Below are 20221 nucleotides of genomic sequence, written 5' to 3'. Positions count from 1 at the left end.
CCTGATCAGGCAGTTAGGAGCCAGGATGCACTCTCCTGGTTCAATTTGTCTTCTTTTCTCGGTTCACAAGAGGAACACAGACAACCACAAAGAAAGATGGCCAACTGGTACTCCCGTATCTTAGCAAACTCCTTTTCCACAGCTTATTTTAGCCGACTTGTGGGATTTACATAATTTTGGTGTTTCATGGATTACTGATGCTGGAATCAACGTTTTGGGTGACGTTTGTGTCCACCAGAATCTTTCCAGGGCTCATGGAGTGACCGCAGGGACAAATACCCCTGAAATGAAAACAGAGGTTATATTTTCAAGGTTGAGTCTCTCTTGTTGGTTCTGATAATGCCCCTGCTTGTTGTCATAGGATGTTGGTTGTTATGGTAATGGAGCACAGACTGAACAGGAAGGGATTGTGATAAGAGATTTTCAGGAGTTGACATGTACCTTGTCCAAATTCAGCTCCCTGGGTTGGGCATGATCCATCCATAGCGTGGGCCTGTGGTGTTTGCTTATTTGATGTTTTCTCTGGCAGAGGAAGGACTGGAATGATCTTGTTTTTGTTCCTCCACTCATTTATTGCTGCATAACAAATTACCCCAAATGTGGTGGTGTCACAGAACAATCACGTCACTGTGCTCACTTGGTGGGATGGCTCGTCTCTGCACCGTGATGTCTCAGGCCCTCAGCTGTGTGACTCACATGACTGGAATGGCTTGTTTGAGGCTGTGTGTCAGGAGTGACATGTGTCTGAGGCTACAGATGGAGCTGGAATGTCCATGGGGTGTCTTCACTCATGCATCTGGAACTTGGGTTGGGCTGAACCGCTTGAACCGCTGCGGCTGGCCACCACTGCCCTCTCTCCACAGCCTCACCACGTGGCTAGCTTGAGCATCATTACAACATGGCAGGGTGAGTACGGTTGGACTTGTTAGATGGCAGCTCCCTCCAGATCAATCATTCCAAAAAAGAGGATGTGGAAACTGCCAGTATCTTAAAGCTGAGGGTCAGAAACTGGGACAGTATCACTTCCATCATCTATTAGTCAAGCAGTCACAGAGCCCGCCCAAAGGCTGGGCAGAGCCCCGCCCCCGTCTCTGGAAGAGAAAAGTGTGAACCATTTGATAACCCTTTTTAACCTATCTTTAGCGCTTAGGAAAGGACTTTTATAAAACACTCATGTGGGGGCTCCTGGGTGGCCCAGTTGGTTGAGCGTTGTGATCTCATGGTTCGTGGGTTCAAGCCCTGCATTGGGCTCTGTGCTAACAGCTCAGAGCCTGGAGCCTGGTTTGGATTCTATGTCTGTCTGTCTGTCTGTCTGTCTGTCTCTCTCTCTCTCTCTGCCCCTCCTCTGCTTGTGCTCTGTGTCTCTCAAAAAATAAATAAATAAACATGAAAACAAAAAACCATTCATGTGTTTTTGTTGAATGAATGATTCATGAGGTCCTCAGCTGCCCCATATACTGTGAGTTAGATTGGTCTTTATCTTTGTTGTGTTACCTCAGTCCTCCAGGGGACCACCATCCCTGAGGGAGCAGGGAAGATACTATGCCGGAGTAGAAGGACATGCTTTGGGGTTATGTCCACCATGGGTCTGATACTCGTTTGTTGTATAACTTGGTGTAGATTACTTCACGACTTAGAGCTCCGCTTCCTTCAAAATGAAGTGTAGGTGATAATGCCTCCTTGTCAGTGTTGTGTGGACTAAATAAGATAATGTGTAGAGGGCACAAGTGTTTCGGACGGTCCAATGGGTTGAATACACAATAGCCACTGCTATTTGTACCCGCTGTTTAACATCAAGGCAAATTAGTTGGCTTCTCTGAGCCTTGGTTTCCTCATCTGCTAAATGGGTGTAGTGGTAGGGTTGGTATGAGGATGAGGTGGGGTGGAATTTGTCATGCTCTTAGCCACATCTGTGTGTACCCTCGATTCCTCTTCACTTCCTTACCTTGTTTTAAATGGTTACCCACCTAAAGTGACATTGGCTATCAAGAATATAAGATGGAAACTTCTCTTACAAGGGAGACAGTATCCGCCACGCTGGGTTGACTAGTGTATTAGGTATCGGTGGATGTATAACAAATGACCTCAAAATCTAGAAGCCTAAAATAATAAGCATTTACTTTTCCCATAGACTCTGTGGGGAGGAAATTTAGGAGCAGCTTAGCTGAGTGAGGTCTAGATGCCAGGACTGCAGTCATCCAAGGGCTTGACGGGGGCTAGGGGAGCCACTTCCAACATGGCCCACATAGCTCATGTTAGTCCTGGATGTTGGCACAAGACCTCACCTGCCACAAGCGCCTGTCCGTAGGGTTGTTTGAGTGCCCTCACAACATGGCGGCCGGATTCTTCAGAGTGAGTGATTCAGGAGGAAGCAAGGGGGAGCCAATACCCTTTTTATGACTCAGCCTCAGAAGTCATAGGCCATCATTTCTGTAAAATCCCATGGGTCACACCGGTCAGCCTATTCCATTCAGGAGTAGACTAGACAAGGGCATACATACCAGGAAGCAAGAATCATTGGAGGCCATCTTGGAGGCTGGAAAACATAATTAGATAAAATAATGTTCATTGCTTGTAGCTTGGCCTGGCACATAGTAGACACTCAGTTCGTTCCTTCACCCCTTAACTTTATTTAACTACAATTTCTACATTCAGATCTCTCAGACACAGTCAGAAAGAACTTCTGACATCACCATTTTCTCTGACGCTCGTAAATGTAGGAGCTCATAAATCTAGAAATGTACTCTATTGTGGATTCTGTTTTCTTTCTCCCCATGAATATCTTCTTAATTCACAGGACCACTTCCTGATTAACCTTTATTCTCTCACTGAATGGAAGGTAATGTCTTCCCTAGGAGGGCCTGGATTCGAAGAGCAGCTTAATTCTGAAAACCCATGAAAAGTAGCAACACAAAGACAAGGGTCATTTATGAGTACCCATAGGTCCCACGTTGATTAGAAAAACGTTGTAAAGTAATTGCGGGGCTGGAGGACAAGCCCTGAGACACAGTAGGCTGGTGATGAGGACGTTGCTGAAATCAACCTGACCACAGAGAACTTGATGGATTGAACCAAGCCTGGGAAAAAACAAGACGTCCAGTTTCCATTGACTGGAGCCTGAAGATACTGAAGGATGACCTCAAATTTAAATTTCACAGCAAAGGGTACTTTTAGGTTGATTTTGATGTGAGGGAAGGAGAGGGAGAAAAGAGGGAGGGAGATGAAAATATGGGGGAGAAGAGAACACCCAAAAAGCACATTGCTTAGTCATGCAGTGAACATCTATCTGGCATCTACATCTGGCATCTGGCATCTTGAGCTGGTGAGAAGTGATGCACAAGGTGATAAGACCTCATCTTATCATCTTGCTTTCAGGGAGCACATCTTGTAGGCAGGGAGATAGAGCTGTAGGCAGGTCAAGCAGGACCACCTTCCAGCTTGAGGATCAGGACAGATTTCCCGAAGGAAGCCATGTCGCCTAAGCTGAATTTTCAAGCTTAGCAGCAATGAACGGAACCAGGAAGGCAGCTCAGAGAGGGGGGTCAGCAAGTGCTAGACACAGAGTTGTGGACAGTAGGAGACATTGGGCAGATACAAAGAGGAAGCCAGTCTTCTCTCTCTCTCTCTCTCTCTCTGTCTCTGTCTCTGTCTCTGTCTCTCTCTCTCTCGGACCTCCAGTCTTGTGAGAAAGATGGGTGTGGAAACCACCAGGTTGTTAACCTTGTGCCCTGTGTTCGGTGCACCCACTTCTTTTATTAGAGCCATGTGTGTGCTATGCTGCCCCATGCACCTGTTAAACAGTAGCGTCCTTGTTGCTATTGACGTATTTGACACCAGCTGGTAATCGACAGGCCATTTGGAGATTGGCCAAGAGGCACGTGTCTACTGTGGATCACAATATGCAGTGTTGGGTTCCAATAAGTCCTTACAGATGGTAAGGTTTCGGGGCTCCTGGGTAGCTCAGTCGGTTAAGTATCCGACTTCAGCTCAGGTTATGATCTCAAGGTTTGTGGGTTGGAGCCCTGCTTCGGGCTCTGTGCTGACAATCAGAGCCTGGAGCCTGCTTCGGATTCTGTGTCTCCCTCTCTCTCTGCCCCTCCCCCATGCACACTCTGTCTCTCTCTCTCTGCCTCAAGAATACGTAACATTAAAAAAAAACTAAAAAAAAGTATGGTAAGGTTTCCCTCCTTCTTCTCTGTTTTCCTCCCTGTACCCCTTTATCCCTCCATCTCTCCCTGTATTCCTCATTCTCTCCTTCCTTCTCCCTCTCTTTCCCTCCTCTTGTTCTTTCCTTCCTTCTCATCCATCCAACAGAAGCATCTCTTCGCCTGTACTGGGCATTCTGAGTAAGAGACATGATCCAGAAATGAGACGAAAGTAGAGGTGTAAGGAGCGGGACAGGTGGAGGAGTGGGAGGGAGACACTTTCTCGTTTTTTAAGGTGTGAGGATGGGAGTTTCCTTTTCCTTCTAAATAAGAAATAGCTCTCTCCTTGCTGTAGACATCCATTACTGCTATAATTTTTTTAATGTTTACTTATTTTTGAGAGACAGAGTGCGAGTGAGGGAAGCTGTGACAGAGAGAGAGGGGGACACAGAATCTGAAGCAGGCTCGAGGCTCTGAGCTGTCAGCACAGAGCCCAATGCAGGGCTCGAACTCACAGACCGCGAGATCATGACCTGAGCTGAAGTTGGACGCTTAACCGGCTGAGCCACCCAGGTGCCCCCATTATTGCTATAAACGGATAACTTCTTTGACAGAGATTAGTCCTCACCTGGGTGCTCAGGTAGCCTCATGTTCTCTGGGTCCCTTTGGCTCTGGAGGGGAACCATTTTTTCCTTTAAAGAATCAGGTGGGGTGTTTGCCTTTTCTCTGCTGTCCAGAGGAACGTGAAGCAGGCTTTCTCATCTACTCCTGGCACCAAGAATATAACTGGGTTTTATTCCTGATAAGGATATTTTAAGACAGTCTAAAAACCAGTAATGAAAACTGTTTCCCTTTCTCCTAAGTTCTGCAGCTAAAACACTTTTTTTTTTTTTTCTGGCCAGCCAGACTGAATGCGATCGAGTTTAGAATTTTTTTTTTTCTGTCTGTGTCATAATCACAGTACTGTTTAAACAACACATTCTGTGTTTAATTGCAGCAAACACAGATTCAGAGGCTTCACACTCGGGCAGAGGTGAGACTAAATGAATCACCTTGTCTCGGGAGGAAATGCATTTAGTGTTCTGTGCTGAGTTTCAGAAACGGAGCCCCTGGGAACCAGGAGATGGCAAGAGGCGGGGACCTCCGAGCCCTGAGAAGTGTCCACATCAGCAACTTGTGTCCTTCTCCTTACCCAGGCCCCACTTTCCCAGAACACCTGTGGGAGCAGCTTGCAGAATAGGGGAGCCCTGGGCCAGGAGATTTCAGCCTCCTCTATGCTGGTTACAGTACGAGGGTCACAACCTCCTGCTAGACAGGAGACACAGGGAGATGTATTCGCTCATGAATGTACATGCAGCTGTGATATGCCAGGCACTGTGCTAGACCCAGGGATGCAGGGGAGGAAATAATCAAAACCAGGCAGCAGCTGAGTCTGAAAATTGCCTTTGCTCATGCCGTTCCCATGCCTGGAATGTCCATTCCACCCCAACCTAGTGAGTTTCTACCTGCCTTCAAAACTTCACTTGTATCACTTCCCCCCTGACAAATTCCCCCCCACCCCCGACGTTTATCCTTCGTGGACGATCGTTCTTCTTCCGTCCTTTTTCTTTGTTGGGTCATGGAACCTTGAACCTTTTCCCCCTCTCTGTCTCTCTGTCTCTGTCTCTCCCTCAGCCAGTGCTGTTCACACCCTATGCATTTGTTTATTTGTTTGCTAACATGTCAGTCTCCCTCACTAGGCTTCCATGGGCTTTTTGAGGACAAGGCTGGTCTCTTATTTATTTCTGTAACCCTATTTTTAAAACTTGGTTCCTGGGATGTAGCAGGCACTCAAAAATGTTTGTTAAAGGAATGAATAAAAGTGTAATTTTGGATATGTCCCATCCATTTCTGGGTTTTTATGTCCTCAACTGCCCCAAATAAAACTTGTCGTGATAATCCTGAGGCTCCTTTAAGGCCCAACATTCTTTGACTTTACAAAGTGGCAGTTTACTAGGCAGTGTTGCATCCTGGAGAATGTGTGCCATGGATCCATGAGGATAGGAGACGTTTTGTTTGGTGATGGAGAAAAATCACTCCAGCTTATCGATGCCTCCTGGTGCATGTCCAGTGTTGATCTTGTTTTAAAAAAATGTTTATTTATTTTGAGGGAGAGCATGAGTGGGGAAGGGGCAGAGAGGGAGAGAGAATCCCAAGCCGCACGGATCCCGACCCTGGGGCTCGATCCCATGAACTGTGAGATCATGACCTAGGCTGAAACCAAGAGCCAGATGCCTAACTGACTGAGCCACCCAGGTGCCCTGTCCAGTGTCCATCCTGAGACGCAGGGTTACATCTCTGGTGCTGACGCCAGTGGCACTGTGGGAGGCACTGTGATGCTTACCCATGCTGGGTTTTCCTCTCCTTCCCAGGCACATGGAAGGCCACCTTCCCAGATCCTTTGGACTTGGGTGGGGCCGTGCTACTTGTTGAGGTTGGAAATGATGCACGGAACTTCTGGGCTGGAGTTCTTTGGAGGCGGAGGCTGCGCCTCTCCCCCTTTCCCAGCTGTAGCAAATGAAGGGGCCTCATGTTCCAGGTGGTGCCTTTCCAGCTGGTGGGGCCTCCAGCGGCCTGGGTGCCTGAGTGACTTTGTGGAGCAGAGTGCCGTGATGACCCAGGGGAATGTGTAGCGTGACTGAGAAGTAAAATTCTTTTGTGTCAAACCACTACGGTCTGGGGCTTTTGTTACCATGGCAAAAGCTGGCCTGTGCTTACAGACAGAGGCATGAATTGCTTGTCGGCTCTGGGCTGGTGAGCAGGAAAGCTATCGACACCTTGATGGCCTGCTGCCTCTCTCTGCCAGCCGACCACGAAACTGAGAGGGAGCTTCTGACCTCTGGGAGGGAGGGAGCAAGCTGTTGTCTGGGACATTGCCCTTCGATCTGCCCCCTGTTAATAAGCTCACAGGCCATGGCCGTTCTAATTAGGCAACGGCTTTCTCTTTAAGTGTGTGTGGAGTTGCCTGCTTTTCCTTTCTGAACAAGGAGGGGCTGGCCATTTTGTTAACAAGTGAGTAAATCAGCTGGGTAGTAAACAAGGGTCCCAGAAAATAACACCCAGAATTGGAGTCTTCGGCCTGGATCTAAGCTGGCACCCCACAGTGGGAGTCCAAGCAGAACCCTTGCAGACCCCTGAGAATCACAAGTGGCGCGGGAGATTGGAGCCTCATGCCTCAGGGGTCACGGGAGCAAGGAAGGCAGCATGGTGGAGGGGGTCTGAGCTGGCGTTCACAGCCAAACGGCCCGTGTTCCAATCCCAGCTGCCCACCTTCTAGCTGTGTGACTTTAGGGAAGTTGTTTTAGCTCTCCGAGCAGAGTTGCCACAGGTGTGAGTGTGTTATAATTCACGTGCTTGGCCTGTTCAAGGGGTCATGTCTTTGCGGTGAGTGGGAGCCTACGGCCATGCATCGACCTTGCAGAGACATCACCCTTTCTCTTTATATCTCAATCTCATCTCTGTCACATATGCCTCGTAAAGGCTTCTCTGCATTCCCAGCCCTGATGGACATGTTCGTACTGATCTCCTCCCCAAGGAAATCAGCTGTCTGCTTCCAGAGCCAATGCTGTGGCAGGCGGGGGCTCGGAGGTTGCCCCAGGCCTCTGTATTAGTTACCTATTGCTGCAGAAACGATTGCCCCAAACTTACCAACGTCAAAACTGCCCTGAACGGTTATTTTCTCATCGTTTCTGAGAGTCAGAAATCTGCATGCAGCTGAGCCGGGTGCTTCTGGCTCAGGGTCTCCAAGAAGCTACAATCCAGGGGGCCTGCAGAAATCTCAGCCTCACCCACCTGGCTGTTGACCAGAGGCCGTTCTTTGCCACGCGGGTCTCTACAGAGGGCAGCTCTGACATGGCAGCTGGCTTCCAGGAGAGTGAGTAGGAGAGGACCCAAGACAGAAGTAGCAGTCTTTTGGTAAGCTGACCTCAGAAGTGGCATCTCCTCACTTCCGCTGTGTTCTCTTCATCAGAAGCAGGTCAGCAGTTCAGCACAGCCTCGAGAGGAGGGGTTTACACAAGGGTGTGAACCCCAGGAGGCAGGAATGGTTGGGGGTCGTTTTGGACTCACTTTCCCCAACCTGCACCTGGGGAGAGATACAGGTGCCCTCTCTCAGTTCCCCAGATCCACCTTCTTCCTTCGAGTTCTTCCCCTGGTCTGGGGCCTGGGAAGGGGGTGGATTCAAGGCTCTGTCAGAGCATTCATGTAGTCCCCCCTTCTCCCCACCATCCTGGCGGTCTCTGGCTCCTTGAAGGCAGGAAATCTCGCTCCGGTCGATTACGAATTCTCCCAAATCTATTATTAATGCCATCATTTCTACGCCCAGAGTCTGTCAGGGTCCTGCTTGGGATGCTCACAACCTAGGACCTCAAAACTCAGAAAACGATTCTCTCACATTCTCGTTTCTGACAGGAGATTCAAAAGCCAGTCTCGAAACTCAAAAGCCAAGAACTGATTCTTCTCACTGTGCTGTGTTTCGGCTGTAACCTCCTTTCCCCAAAGCAGCGAGCACTGAAAACCCTGGCCTCCTGGGCTGGCAGAAGGGTGGGCAGGAGTTTGGGGACGTGTTAGCAACATGTCTGTCAATGCGTGTGTGTGTTATTTTTCTAAACACAGGAAGCATTTCCTTGGCACATTGTCAAGTGCTAAATACATTCACTTTTTCCTTTTTGTCATCTTCGTTGGAAGTCAGGCAGATTCCGAAGGTGAGCAGACAGTGAGGTTAAGGGCTTGACTGAAACTCCAGCGTCTCATGCAGTTAACTAACTGGTCACTGGACCCGTGTGTCCCTGGATGGGGGACTTAGCTGACTGTAGGCAGCACAGTGGGCTGGCCTGGTGACACTGAACCCCATCTCCTCAAGGTGGTGACCAGCCCTAGGATGCACCTGTTATGGGCTCCTCTCTTTCCCGTCTCCTTATTCTCTGTATCCCATTCCTGTCCGCCATGCTCACTTCCTCCAATAAACCACTTGCCTGAAAGCTCTTGTCTTTGGATGGATTTTCCGGGGTAGAGTGGGAACCCTGGATAATGCAGCTTCTTCCCACGCACCATGGTCCTATGTGAAGCACTTTATGCCTAGTAAGTGTCTCAGTCCCTTCAGTTTGCACTAACAAAAAATCCCATTGACTGGGCTATTTATAAACAACAGAAATGGATCCCTCACAGTTCTGGAGGCTCAGAACCCACTTCCCAGTTCACAGACGGCATCTTCTTGCCATGTCCTCATGTGGTGGAAGGGGCAAGGGACCTCTCTCTGGGTCATTTCCATAAGAGCGCTGATCCTGTTCATTCATGAGGTCCCTTCACCACCTAATTGCCTCCCAAAGGCTGCACCTCCAGATAGCATCACATTGGAGATGAGGTTTCAGTTCATGAATTTGGGAGGAAGGACACAGGTGTTTACTGTATGGCAGTAATTCATTTAATACTCATGACACCCGATGCGGTAGGTTCTCTTCTGTCCATTTTAAAGACGTGGAAGCAGAGACTCAGAGTTGAAGTGACTTAGCCAAGGTCACACTGGCTGCAAGTGTCAGGATTGGCTTTCAGCCTGGGTCAGTCTCGCTCCATAAAGCATTGTTCTGAGCCTGCCCTCTGCCTGGAATCACATGTCCAGTGGGTTCTCTTTTGTGCTGTGGAGTGTCTTTCTCTGGGCTCTGGAGGACCCTCTTGCCAAGGGCGCTGTGGGTGATTGCTGCCTTTGTCCCATGCCTGTGGCCTGTGTCTGCTCTTGGGAACCGATGTTCTAAAATTGCAGATTCAGGACCATGGCCAAGGGCTGTGAGGCTCCCACCCTTCTGAATTCTAAGTACTTTGAAACTCATTTGAGATTCATTGGCTGCTGAAAAGGGGGGAAATGTGCTTGACTTGCTCTTTTATTTTTCTTTTCTTAAAGAGACTCCAAAGTTATTCTGGTAGCAGGCCCGAGGGCCCTGGACCAGCCCGTTCCCGTATGGACACAGGGCTGCTGACGTCTGTCCACTGAGGCTGGCTTTGTTTTGCCCTTGCAGAGACCAAGCAAGTCCCGTTTTTAAAAGCCTTTTTTGTCCTTCTGCAGCGTTGACATCTGGGATTCTAATATCATCCCAGCTAGACTTGGGATTCAGTCATTGGCATCTGCCTTGAGTGTGATGTAAAAGGTGCCAGGAAACCTCCCGCTTCCCAAATATCTCACCCCTGTGTGCTACAGGGACTAGAATTGCATCTTTGCTGGAGACAGAAACTGTAATGTATGCAACATCAAACAAGCTAGGCACTGTGGGTCTTGTATGAAATTTCTCGTTACATCCTCACATTCCCATTATACAGACAGGAACACAGAGGCCCAGAGGGTATACCTGGCTTACCTGAGACCCATGAGTGCAGGGGGCAGCCTTTGGACTAGAACCCTCAGCTTTCAGAGTCCCGCCACCTCCCTGTGCTGCCTCTGTGTTTAGTGATTCCTTCCTTTGGATTAAGCCTTGCTCTCTCCCTGGGAACTTATGAAGAAGATTTGATTAGTGAATCCTTAAGAGTTCTCTGATTAGGGAATGAGGGTCCTCAAACCAAGGCCAGTGGCTAGATCAACAGTCATACTTGGGGCAGGCTCAGTCAGCCCTTGCCAGCGCCTGGGTCCTGTTGTCCTGCAGATCTTTCAAAGCGTGCGAGACCACAGCAGCCACTTTCCAGGAAATGGTGATGCAATGCAGATAGTTGGTTTGAGCCTTGGGAGGGGTGAGGAGCATTCTGGAAAGGACTGTGCAATGCAGGCAGCCAATCCAAGCCCTGGGAGAGGGGAAGAGTGCTCTGGTCCCAGTGTCTACAGAGACGGAGACGCTCAGAGTGTGGTCTGCAGGCCAGCAGTCTACGAGCTTGCTAGAAACAGAATCTCCTGAGGGCCCCAGACCTGCTGCATCAGAATCTGCATTGTAACAAGGTGACTTGAATGCACAATGACGCATGAGAAGCTCTGAGCAGAGAGGCTAAACCAGCAAGCCTCCAACCAAGCTCTAGTCTGATGCCATGCATGTTCCCAGGAGCTTGCTCACGCCGCCCAACGACCCTGGGCTGAGTCTGCCAATGAATTATGTGCCACAGATGAAGAATACTGTGCCCCACCATTTTTACTCTGCTGTTTTGACCTTATGTACATTGTTAATGCACACGTCCATGGAAAGAGTCTTGAGACTTGTGAAATTTTCTGCAAGAGTGTTTCATGGAGCAAATTCCATTAAGTCATTTTAATCTAGGATTTAATTTTCTCTACAGCTCAACTAAACGGTTTCCATTTTTTCCCATTAAAACCTTTATTTGTAGTACAATTGTTTTCATGGGATCAATTATTTTCTGTTTAAAATTTACAACAAACATCTGATTCATCCATCTTTTCCCTTATACCGACTTTCTGCTGATTCTTCTGCTCTTTTAAGGTTTTCTGTTGGCTTGCTTGTTTGTTTCTTTTGTGGTCATTCTTTCTATCAAGTTCACATGTCCTGGATCAAGTTTTGTGGATTTAAATTTTGTCAGAAGTACTTGTTTTATTATTTTTTTCCCCCTCTGTTTGCGGCTTCAGCTTCTTATGAATTCTTGCGTGTGTCCTTTTAGCCCTGTTTTACTTGTCGCTGAGTATTTCTGCCAGTGATCTGTGGTAGAAATCATCACCAGAACGTAAGTGAGGGCAGGATTTCTGTACTTCTCTGCTTTCCTCCTCCTTTGCCTCTTCCTCCTCCTCCTTCCTCCCTTATCTTCAGGTCCTAACCAAGTGCCTGGTACATAGTAGTTGGTGTTCCATAAATATTTGTAGGCAGAACGAATAGTATTCACTCACAATCGAATCAAAGACTGATGATTTGCCTGTGCTTGTTGATAAGAAGCCTGTGAGCAGCACAAAGGGACAGAGATAGGTGGAGACCGTGGAAAGCAGAGGAGAAGGTGGAGAGAGGAGGCTCACACATGTGCACACACGCACGTGGTCACACACAATTATGCAGGTACACACACATGCACGGAAGCGTGCATATGCACTCAGAGACACGTGCTTATGCAAGCACAAGTCACACATACTCGGGTGTGCACAAACACATATGTGTGCACACAGACATGCATATGCACACAGACACATGTATCAGCTCATATTTGCACACACGTGCACAAATGCACGTATTTGTAGGCAGACACATGTATGCACAGCATACGCATATACACAAATGCACACCAACGTATACATACCTAGACACGTGCACATAGAGACACTCATGGACACGCACAGTCTGCCAGCGTAGGGACCGCTAAACTCTTCAATGCAAGGTAGAGCAAAATGTCTCTGGTGCGAGAACAGTGGACTAAAACTTGTAGGATCAAAACCTGCTAACACACTCCTCTTTGGGGTGCCCAGCGTGTCCATTTTACTAGTGGCGCTTCGTGAAACGCATATCGAGGTGACCTGAGTGTGGAAAACCGGTGGCTACCTTTGTGCGAAGTTATTCAAAAATTGTACGCGCGTCCTTTCTGCGGGTCAGAGCCTGTGAACATCCCGGGTTCCGGGAGATGAAGAGGGCTTGGCCCTTCTTCTCACAAGCTCGCAGTCTGCTGGGGGGAGGGGGATGCGGAAGTTGAGCAATTAAAATGCAGCCCGGTTAGTGCCGTGCAGAGAAACCCTCTGGGGGGTTGGGGTGGGGGGGCAGCGGGAACCGGAGCAGGGATCTCACGCAGGTGAGGGTGTGGAGGCGGAGCTGAGCCACCACACATTCGTCCCGGCTTCCTTTTGGTGTGTCGGGTACCTAATTATAAAATAATTCTTAACGAACGCCACAGGGGAGGGGGAGGCGGCTGAAAGGCAGGAGCGGGAGGATGTGCCGTTAGAAGGCCTGGTCGCCCGTTCCACTGGCATAAATGGAGGCAAGAGCCGCCCTGTCTTTCTGAACCTCAGTACCTCGGTTTACAAAACAGGAGTAAAAGCGTCTACTTCAGAGGTTTGCTGTGAAGGCGAAATGAGAAAATGCGTCCGAAGGACCTCTGGGAACCAAAACACCGCTCACAAGCCGGTGTTGCTATTCAGACGGGGCTGCAAGGGTGTGGGGTCTGTACTTGGACCAGCCAGTGTCTGCTGCAGTAACCCTGTGTGACACACGCCCCAGGCCTCCGTGGCTCGCCACCCCAAGGATTATCTTCCTCCCTCCTGGGTGTGTGGCTCGATGGGGCTTTGGCGGATCGTGGCTGGATTCGGCTGAGCTGCCTCCAGACTGGGGATTAGATCCGAGCCTTCTCTGCATGTGTCCTGTTCTCCTTGACCTGGAATTTTAACCTCCTGGTGCTGGCAGAAGTGTCAGAGGGCGAGCCAAGCACACAGACACTTTTAAAGCCTAACGGCCCTTCGGCCATAGTGGCCAAACCCAATTCAGTGCCTGGGAGAATAGATTCCACCTCCCTTAGCTGGGACAACTGCAAAGTCACACAACCGAGGGAGGGGGGGAGGGACACCGTGTCACCTCCTGCATCCCCCAGGCAGTACTAGTGACGGTTAGTTGCCCGAGGTTGACAGACGGGGTTCCCATTCCTGGCAGTTCTGTTCCCCTTCCTAGCCATGAGTCTCTGGGTGAGTCAGCCCCTCTGACCCTCAGTTTCCTCATCTGTAAGATGGACACAGTAAGAGTTCCCATCTCAGAGAATTTTGGTGAGGACTGTGGTTTATTATTACAGCCTTGTAATGGGTCCCTAGCTTTTTTTTTTTTTTTTTAGCTTATTTATTTTGAGAGAGACAGAGACAGTGTGAGTAGGGGAAGGACAGAGAGAGAGGGAGAAAGAGAGAGTATCCCAGGCAGTCAGTCTCCATGCCATCAGCACAGAACCCAACTCAGAGCTCGAACCCACGAACTGTGGGATCATGACCTGAGCTGAAACCAAGAGTTGGACGCTCAACCAACTGAGCCACCTGGGCACCCCACGGGTCCCCTAGCTTTTACCTTGCACCTCCCATAACCTCCCCTCTTCCTCTCTCCTCATGAGCTGGAGACATCCTTTCATACAGAAACCATCCAGAAGGAGACCTCATACACATTTAAGCAGGTTAGTGGTTGCCAGGGACCAGATGGGAGAGAAGAAATGGGGCGTGGTGGCTAATAAGTTTGAGGATTCTTTTTAGGATGACGAAAATGTCCTGAAATTGATGGTGATGGTGATGGTGGTTTCACACCTCAGCGAATATGCACTCTCTCTGCCAGGACTTCTTCCTCCACACGCTCACCCTCATTTTTGGTCCTTGCCTAAATACCATAAGGTCTCCTATTCGAACGTGACTCCTGACTGCCGCTCGCTGTCTCCTGCTGTACCTTCTCTAGTATTTGTAACAATCTGACGTGTTCTGTAATCCAGTTATACACTGTCTTTATCATCTGCCCCCTCCTCCTCCTCCCCTCCTCCTCCTTCTCCCCCTCCTCCTCCTCCCCTCCTCCTCCTCCTCCCCCTCCTCCTCCTCCTCCCCCTCCTCCTCCTCCCCCTCCTCCCCCTCCTCCTCCTCCCCCTCCTCCTCCTCCCCCTCCTCCCCCTCCTCCTCCTCCCCCTCTTCCCCCTCCCCCTCCCCCTCCTTCCCGCCCCCCCCCCCCCCCCGTGCACCAGGAGAATGTAAACTTCATGAAGGCATGGCTATTTTTCTATTTGCTTCCTGGCTGATCTCCAAATGGTGCCTGGTACATAGCACATCCCTTTTACCCCTTTGTCAAATGGGTGATGTCAACAGCATGATGCTTATTAAGTGCTCAGGAGCTGGCATGTATGAGGGGCAAATCAATGTTCGTTTCTATCATCACCATTTATTTCAAATAAGCTACTTAATTGCCAGATTTTCTGTATGAAGTGAGTCTGAGTTTGAGTCAAGTATCTTCCCCCTGGGAGTCCTTGCTTGCACACACGTGTGGGATGGGCTCCCGCAGTGTCTGTAGATGTGACTTTTCAGCCCCACATTCCTTCCTGCCGGGCATAGCGAGCCGTGACATTTATAAATCTCTGGGCTCTCAATCCCCCGCTGATCCTCAGAGAGGAGTAGCGATTTGTTGCTAAACTCATTGCCCCACTTTGACCAAAGGAATGAAGAGATACCCAGGCATCGATCCAGGGCTGTGACATTGCCTCCATTCTAAAGAGGAGGACAGCGAGGCTCAGTGGTGTGAACTGACTTGCCCACAGCACCCGGCTGGGGAGGGGCCAGACTGGGCTAGGAAGCATGCCTTTGGGATCCTGGTCCTCCCACTGCAAAGCCTGAGGTTTGGGGCAGATCTGTTTCCAAGGCCTTTTCCTTACATTGAGCTGAGGTTAGTAAATCCTTTGTGGAATTCGTCCACATTCTTCACTACCGGCTGTCCCTTCTCCATATCAGTCTTTTAAGGACAGTGTTCCGACAGAGCAATTCCCACAGAATTAGGCCCAGAAGCCCCTGTTAGCATGCAAATGTGCTGCTTTGGAGCGAAGGCTGGTTGTAATCCATGGTGCACAGCATGGAGAGCTAAGCCGGGGCCCCTGCAATCCGTCATCGTTAAATGGAACAGCGTGGCCGTGGACGGGTCGGTTGGGACAACGCGGGGCAGTGGTGCCCGGCTTCAATGAGGAAGAGTGTGGGTGTCCTCGACAGGCAAACCTGGTGTTTTAAAGGCTCCCCAAAGCCTCCCACAGTTACAAGAACCATCGAGAATAAGTATGTGGATGCCAAAGGACAACTGAAGGGAGCCTGTGTGTGCAACCCACCATTCATGGAGAGACCTGAAGGCAGGTGTCTTTGTCCATTAGGTGATTACATCTCACAGGACATGAACCAGTCAAGAAAGCTCTCGAGGCCGGATCAGACCCCGAACTGTTGAAGGTTCGTGTGCCTGCGAGTGGCTGGCCTGTTATCAAAGTGCAAGCCACCCGGAGTGGGCCGAGGGGCCACGTTTGAGCGGCCCACGGGCCTCGGACCCCCAGGACTGCTCGCCCGTAGACCCTGTCAGCTGTCGTTGGCACGAAGGGAGTTCATTTATCTTCAGATCAGTGCGGCAAAACACGCTGTGTGCCAGCAGTGGTCTGAGGCTACAGAGAGCCAGCTTGTTGACCCGCAGAAATTCACAGCCCCGCGGCCGCCCTACATGACACTTGGAGCTACTGAACGTGCAGAAATCAGACTTACATGTTGTGAGCCTCTGTGTGTGGAGAGAGCACTTCCTGAAGAATTAGAAGCACAACACCATTTTCGGTTACTTCTTTTTTTGTTGTTCCTGTTTTTTATCCCCTTTACCTTTTTTCTTTAAGCTCTATTGAGGTACTGTTCATGAGCCGCAGATTGTCCCCAATTCTAAGTGTATTTTTCAGGGGCTCTCAGTATATTTACCAAGCGGGGCGACCATCACCCCAGAAACAGGCTTTATGCCCCTTTGCTGTCTCTCCATTTCTTCCTCAGCCTGAGGCATCCACTCACCTATTTTCTGTCTCCATAAATTTTGCTTTTCTGGAAATTTCCTATTATGAAATTATACAACACAGGGTACTTTGTGTCCAGTTTCTTCCACTTAGCGTAGTATTTTCATGGTTCCTCCGTTAAACACACTCGGAAACAAGGTTTCTAGCATCAGTATAGACTTTAATTTTGTCCTTTCCCTTCACAATGGAAGCGTGGGTAACTGGCCCAGATCCTGTAAGTTGAAGGCTCGTCACTCTGGCATGCCTGCTCGTTTCAATCTCGATTGAGATTTGATCCCTTGTCTGTAATATTGGTGCTTCCACTTTTTTTGTTTTCAGTCACGTCTTACAATGAGTAAAATCTGGGGGCACCTGGGTGGCTCAGTCGGTTAAGTGCTCGACTTCGACTCAGGTCATGATCTCAAGGTTTGTGGGTTTGAGCCCTGCCTTAGGCTTGGTGCTGACAGCTCAGAGCCCGGAGCCTGCTTTGGATTCTGTGTCTCCCTCTCTCTCTGCTCCTCCCTTGCTTGTACTCTCTCTTTATCAAAAATAAATAAACATTAAAAAAAAAAGAATGAGCAGAATGTGGTGGAACAGCTAAGTAATCATCTCAACAAGGACAGTGATGGTCCCGGAGCTCTGGTCGGCAAGCCGAGATCACTTACCAGGTAACTTGTCGCCTGGCAGGTGGAAGTCAGATCTGACTCAGAGCTTGGAAGTGTGAGTGTGGAGACTGCCTGCACATGTCGTTGTCTCTCCATCTCCCCCCTCCTTCTTTTCTTAAAATAATTTTAAAATGTTTATTTAATCTAGAGAAAGAGACACAGACAGGCCACGAGCAGGGGAGGGACAGAGAGAGAGGGAGGCACAGAATCTGAAGCAGGCTCGAGGCTCCTAGCTGTCAGCACAGAGCCCAAGGTGGGGCTCGAACTCACGAGTTGTGAGATCGTGACCTGAGCTGAAGTTGGACGCTTAACAGACTGGGCCACCCAGGCGCCCCTTCCCCCTCCTTCTTCTGCCTTGTTCTGTTCAGGCCTTCAACAGATTGGATGAGGCCCACCCACGAAGGAGAGGGCATTCTGCTTTACTGAGTTCACTGATTCAGACGGTAATCTCACCCTGAAACACCTTCATGGACTCGCCCAGAAACTCCCGTTTAGTCTGCACACCCCACGGCCGGTTACATTGATTCACCAAATTCAGAGGAATCAGTGAGTGGGCAGACAAGGGAGGGAAAAGCACTTTGGGCAGAGGAAACAGCCTGAATAAAGGTCTGGAGGCAGGAGATGGCAAAGGGTGGGTGTGGGATTACAGGCAGGTCAGGGTGTCTGGAGAGTAAAGGGTGGGAGTCTGAGGAGGAGGTTGGAGCACATTATGAATGCGATCCGACCCCACTGAGAAATGTACTTTTACTGTGAGGGCAATAGGGAGCTATTGAAGGATGTTCCGTGCAGGTGTGATGTGAACAGGTCTGAGGTTTGCAAGGATGAGTTCCAAGTGGGGATCCTGGTGCCTGGGGTCGAGGGTGGCTACTGCAAGTAGCACATGTGGGTCTTACAATCCTTCAGAGCTGTGGCCAAGGTCTCCCCAGCAGACAGTCACAGTTTGGAGAGGGGGAGGGCTAAGGCTCGCCATGGATGTCTTCGGGTTTCTAGAATCCTAGGCCGATGACCCGACAGGGGTCTGAGATTGGTCTAGTCACACTGCCTGACCGAGCAGTCACTGACAACGAATTCTCATTTCCTTAGCCGGCAAAGCCTTCTTGGTGCCAAGAGGTGTGGTTGCTTTTATTAGAAGGGCATTTAAAAGCCCTCAGCTGGGAAGGCAGGTGTATGGAGACGTGACATTCCTTTCCTTGTAAAAGTTAGGACCTTTCTCCTCCTCACTTTATAGTTGACTCTGTTGATGACGGAAGGGAAAGGGATCAGTATCTTTGCCTTCTGGGATCTGTGGCCTTTGTGGGCCAGGACGCACTGTGTGGTCTCAGGCAGATTACTTAGCGTCTCCAAGCCTCAGTTGCTTAGTCTGCGAGATGGGAATGCAGACAGCACTGCCAGCTCCCTCATAGTGGTGCTGTGGGGATTACATGAGTGGATATTCATAGAGCATTTAGAATAGTGTCTTGAATGTAGGAAGCCTAGAAGTGTTTGTTCAATAAAAATAGATTTTGAACCACAGCTGGCTTATGTTATGGAGGGGGAGTTAAATACCCAGCTGAGGGACCTCGGACCATTTCCTCCAGCTTCATCCCCTGGGAGAGGTGGGCTCTAGGTGGGCTCTAAGGCCTCTCTGGGTCTTGTGGCTCAGGCTCTTTCCTCCCACTGTCCAGTGAAAGAGAGAAGGCTTGTTTATATGCCATGGAAACTGATGATGAAACAGACACAGGTAACACAGTTTGCCAGGAGGCTGGGATTTGAGCCAGCCCGAGAGGAGTGTTTCTCAGCTCTTCTTTGTCCCTGAGAAACATTTGTGGAGCTTCAAAAACGCCTGTGTCCAAGCCTTACCCCAGCACAATTGACACAGAGTCTCTGGGTGTGGGGTCAGGCACCAGTACTTGAAAAAGCCTCTCTAGAGGATTCTAATAGCAGCTGGAGTTGGATACCATTGGCTTGGATTAAAACCCAAGCACGTTGTCTTCTAGCCACAGATATGTTAGGACGGATGATGTGGGTCTGCAGTGCGATGGCTTAGGCGCCCCAGAGCTGAGTGTTCCTCTGATTGGCAGCCACACCCTGGGCCACGTTGCATACCGCAGTCCATCGTACCTTCTAAGGAAAAGCTGGATGTTACATTTCACAAACGAGGCTGTGACAGGGGAGAGGCACGTCTCAAGGGCCAGGGGTCAGTAAGTGGTGGGATCGGGTCCATCTCACCCAAAGCTTCTCATCACCTCTCACCACCTGGGTGGATGCAGCAGAGGGAGCCCCTTGGGGGTAATCATGCCCTTGACTCTTAGGCAGTTCAGGCCTCAATAAATGTTTCCTTCTGTACCTGTACCTCACCGGGGGTTGGGGACTAGGTTGCTCCTAGTGTGGGTTCATTTATTCCCTAGGTCAGCACAGAGTAAACCAGAGGTGCTCTGAGTTTGGTCTCTGGACCGCTAACATCAGTATCACCTGGGAATTTGTTAGAAATGCAAATTCTCAAGCCCCATCCAGGATTTGGTGACTCAGAAACTATGGGGGTGGGGCCCTGCAATCTGGGTTTAATAACCCCTCTGGGGGATACTAATACTTGTTAAAGTTTGAGGACGACTCTGCCGGACCAGTGTTTCACACCCTGGCTGCAAATGATAGTGATCCAGGTAGCTTCCGGACAGACTCATGCTAAACCAGTTGGAGTGGGGCCTGGGCACTGGTATTAAGGGAAACATCCTGAGTTAGTTTTAATGTGCAACAGTGTTGCTCAGTTTAGCCAAACAGCAATGGCAACAACAACAATGCATCCAGTTAAATTTGAATTTCAGATATACAACAGATACTTTTTTAGTACAGACTTGTGCTGTGGTATTTGGAACAATGCTACCTGCAACCATTGGTAAGAACCAGTGGACTTGGAATCTGGAGAGACCCAATATTTAGAAAGAGAGAGAATATAACAATAGCAAACGGATGACTCTTATGTGTACAGCTCAG

The sequence above is a fragment of the Prionailurus bengalensis genome, chromosome E3 (assembly GCF_016509475.1).
Source record: "Prionailurus bengalensis isolate Pbe53 chromosome E3, Fcat_Pben_1.1_paternal_pri, whole genome shotgun sequence".
NCBI classification, from domain to species: domain Eukaryota; kingdom Metazoa; phylum Chordata; class Mammalia; order Carnivora; family Felidae; genus Prionailurus; species Prionailurus bengalensis.
Note: the sequence above shows the minus strand (reverse complement) of the source record.